Source organism: Cupressus sempervirens, chromosome 8 (assembly GCF_028749045.1).
Source record: "Cupressus sempervirens isolate cs-2001-9-10 chromosome 8, ASM2874904v1, whole genome shotgun sequence".
NCBI classification, from domain to species: Eukaryota; Viridiplantae; Streptophyta; class Pinopsida; order Cupressales; family Cupressaceae; genus Cupressus; species Cupressus sempervirens.
In genome coordinates this window covers 77,967,077-77,971,410 of record NC_143125.1, presented here as the reverse complement: position 1 = coordinate 77,971,410, position 4,334 = coordinate 77,967,077, and the positions used below count along the sequence as shown (strand labels likewise).

Genomic DNA, 4,334 nt, shown 5'->3' with positions numbered 1-4,334 from the left:
ATTTTGGGTAGAAAATTTAGAATACATTTGATCTATTGGTTCATAAATTTTCCTCCTACCTCAAGGGGTAATTCCTTAGGGATCACATGGTTGTGTGGTAAAACATGAGTCTTGCTCATGGCTTAGCATTGGAACTCTTACAAGAAAGGATGCTTGGAAAATGTTGAAGAATTTTTTTGGTGTGTTTGTTACTAGCTAAAAATGTATAATTTAATTTAATAGATGAAATGTTAACTGATGCAAATTGGTTTATAATATTAAAAAAGGGGGAGGGAGAAAAATTTGTATTAGGGTTGGGTAGATAGAGATGAGAGTTTGTAAATTAAGATTTCCTCAAAAAGGTTAAAATTGTCTTTGTGAAAGTGGTTATCAAATTTGTAACATTATATTAAGACTTTTGCGGAAATAAAATTCAAAATATGTTTTGTTCTGAGTTCAACTATCTCATAAATCTATGGTATCTTTCTCTTAAAATTATCAACACTGTATTTAATATATGTTATTTTAAAGTTTATTCTTTCTTTAAGTTACAATATAAGAAAACCTATTGTTTTAAAAAATGCATACTAGAATGTATAGGAAGTTATTCTCTTAATTTCTTTGGGTTCCTTATTGGGAGCATTACACATCCACACTAAACTAAGAGCTAATATAAACATAGTATTAGGAAGGTCCATCATTATAGTCATTAAATTCATAATAAGATTATGTCAAAGCCAACAACACATGGTATAAGAGCCTAAATAAAAGTAAAACATAAAAGAAATAAAAATCAAGACATATAAAGAGGATAAATCCTTAATCATTTTTCTCCTCTGGGATGAGCTTTGAAAGTAGCACATCCATCTAGTCATCGAACAAGAACTACTACAACTTTGCTACATCATCGTCATATTTATGGTCCCCTTCTTGTTATTCTATTGCAGGAGTTGGAGTGTATTAGAAGAAGCATGCATAACCTTGACCCAAAAATCACCCAAGCTCATGAAATGGGTCTTGACCTTGATCATTTTGTCCTTGAACTACTTCTTCATATCTATCCATAGGTTCTTCAGCTCTACTTCAACCTAGAAGAAATAATTTATTTCCAAACTAGGGGATAGGATTTTGGAAATTGGGTGGAGTGGACAATCATGGGTGGGATAATGGGAGAGGTGTAGGGGAGAATGAAGTAGGAAGGAAGGTAGGAGGTTGGGTCATGTAAGGGGATTCAAGCTTCTATTTCCTTAAGTTGGAGGTAATAATTAAGTGGAAATCCATTGTTACATTTTTGGTAGTTGTAAGCGCACTTTTACTACCCCTATATCAAAATTCCAAATTTGGTTGTCTAGGTCAATTTTCCCATAGATGGCAAATGACTTGGTTCAGAATAAAATCCACCCAACTCCTATCATCAGTAGATATAGACTCACAATGAGGGAAGCCTGCAAATACATTGATGATAAATTGGTTGTCAAGGATGAGAAGTTTGGCAATGATTTTCTTATCAAATGTGCAAAGACTAGCATGGCTTCAAAAATTGTAGCTACTAACAATGACCTATTTTTAAAAATGGTTGTTGAAGCTGTCCAACAAATAAAAACTCCTAGAAGCAAAGGTGAAATGAAGTATCTAATAAAGGGCATCAATATTTTGAAGGCACGTGGACAAGGATCAAAATATATTTATCTATTAAACATTTATGCCCTGAAAACTGGTCGGGTAGCTCAAGGAATGCCTACAAAAGTGGCCCTAGCAAGAATTGCATGTTTGGATTTCAATCCTCAAAAGACAAAAATGTAGATGGGAGTGCAAGTTCTTGTTGCTAATCTAAGGTAGCTTGATAGGATTCGTGAGAGAGAAGTAGATATATCTATCATTCCTTGGCTCTATAGATGAGTTTGTAGAAGAACACATTACTGATGATGATGCAATCTTAATTAAGGGGCCAAAGAGTCCAAGGCGCTTTCCATAATTCTAAGAGGAGCTAATGATTATATGTTGGATGAAATGAAATGCTAGATGAAATGGAGTCTAACATTGTAAGTTGCTGGTGGTGATGCTGTTGAAGCATCTTTATCTGTATACTTGGAGATTTTGGCAACTACCTTGAGTTCTCGAAAATAACTTGTTATGGCAGAGTTTGTAGAATTTTTTTTTAATCATACCAAAGGTTCTTGTAGTCAACGTTGCAAAAGATGATATAGAGCTTGTTGCAAAACTTCATGCCTACCATCGTAGTGCTCAAACAAAGTATGAGAAACAACATCTTTCAAACATGGAACTAAATCTCATAAAAGGGCAAGTGAGAAATAATCTCGAAGCAAGTGTTCTTGAGCTAGTGATGAGCAAAGTCAAAATCATATAGGTTGTAATTGGTGATGCATCTATTATTGGAGATGTGAAGAGTTATGTTACTAGTAATCCTAAGATTGATCCAATAACTAAGATTTTCAACTTCTTGAGAATCGAAGATCCCACACCTCTCAACAATGTGGCATCTACTCCACAAGCAGATGATGGACCATGGACAACATTTCATTGCAAAAATAACTAGATGGTGGATTCGAAGCTAGGGCAATCAAAAATGAATAAGTTCTAGGGCTGTTGTCACTTAATGCAGATATATGAATGTCCACTGTATTGGTTACTAGCCATGAAAACCATCCAAATAGGGCATCCAAGTGCCTCAGTCAAGGAATTTTAAGCATAACATTCTCTTGGATGAAGTTATTATAATAAAACAATAAGACTTGAGAAGCATGTTGCATAAGGATCGAGCAGGAGACTCCATCGTGAGATATTCTTATAGCTACGTGATAGCATACAATATTAAGTTATCCTAAAGTAGTTAACATGTAAACATTAATTTAGAACATATAGTGGTGACATATATGTTAGAGTCAGCGAAATCAACGTCAGGCATATAAATTATCCAATGAATAAACATAAATTACAAACATCAATGCCTGGACATTATATCTTGTAGTAACAAATTAAATTGAAGATCATCACTGGGACAAATTTTATCATTCAACCTATGTCTTAGTGCTGATGACAATCTTCATAGAACAAACATTGATCTAAGATAGATATGTTTTAATGTACCTGGCTAGTTGGTTATTTAACCTTCATACTGTACCCATAGACATGAATATTAGTACTATTGTAGGTTTAAGAGAAGGAAAAACCATTATTATGTTTTAAAAGAAATTTCATTTAAATGATATTTCTTTTAGAATTTGAAAGGTTCCAATTTCAGTAGCTGAGAACACATGATCGATCAAGATAAATGGAGAATCTGAAAAGACAAATAGGAAAAGGGGAATTAGAAAGAAGCAATCATGAAACCAAAGGTCATCATGCGAGAACTAAAAAGTCATCTAAGGGAAACCAAATAGGGCCTAAAGGAGATTATTTATTGCAAATCTTTTCCTATGCCAGGTTCTTCTTCTTGGATGCATACAGTCAAAGAGCTGGAGCAGAGGAGAGGGCATTTTAGTTTAGATATTTTATTTCATTGCATATAGGAGGTCAAAAAATTGTTGGCATAAAGAGAGGTTGTAGAGACAATCATACTTGGTGTCAATTCTTTATTATCCCTGTGCTTCCCTTTTCTGCATACAGTCAGAGAGCTAGAGTGGAGGAGAGAGCATGTTTTATTTTCATATTTTCATTCATGTATTAAGAATAATGTTCAATTTTTGTAATAGATTTGGCTATAGTTTCCAAGAAAATATGATCAAAGTATTGTGTTTGTGCATTTAAAATAAGGAAGAGTTTTGTTATAAATCAGAGTATTTGGGCAGCACTTTTCTGATTACTTTCAATCAGAGTATTGTTATGATCAGTTTTGAGCACTTTCTTGTATTCTTGGTCAAATGGTGATTGGGAGATAGATCAGAGTACTATCAACTGATCCTATTGCAAAGGTTTGAATGTTCAATCTTCATTTTTCATCTCATGTCATTGCATTTGCATAACAAATAGGATTCTTGCATCACCAATGTTGGGAAGTCATAGGATGTGTGAGTTCCTAAGATTAGATAGGATTAGAATCTAAATCTTCCCAAGTTAGTCCTTGATAGGATTAGCTTGGTTTTTCCTCTGTTGTTCTCTAGTTAAGAACATACCCTACAGTAGGAATTAGAGATAAAACATAATTCATTGAATATCATTTACGTAGGGAGCTATACCTCAATTTAGAGGGAAACTAGATATCCTTAGAAATGGTTTCCCAACTCTTGTGTAAAGTTGTTCCTCATTATAATTTTGGGCACATAAAAAGAGATAAAGAAGAAGGACAATCTATTTACCAATATATTTTTTGCAACTTTGTTGGGGAGTTGGACAAG

At 33.8% G+C, this 4,334-nt stretch overlaps 1 pseudogene; it reads left to right on the top strand.

The window, feature by feature from the left end:
* Positions 1–1,413: 1,413 nt before the first annotated feature.
* LOC149541716 (T-complex protein 1 subunit alpha pseudogene) lies at positions 1,414–2,347 on the top strand (annotated as a pseudogene).
* The last annotated feature ends 1,987 nt before the right edge of the window (positions 2,348–4,334 follow it).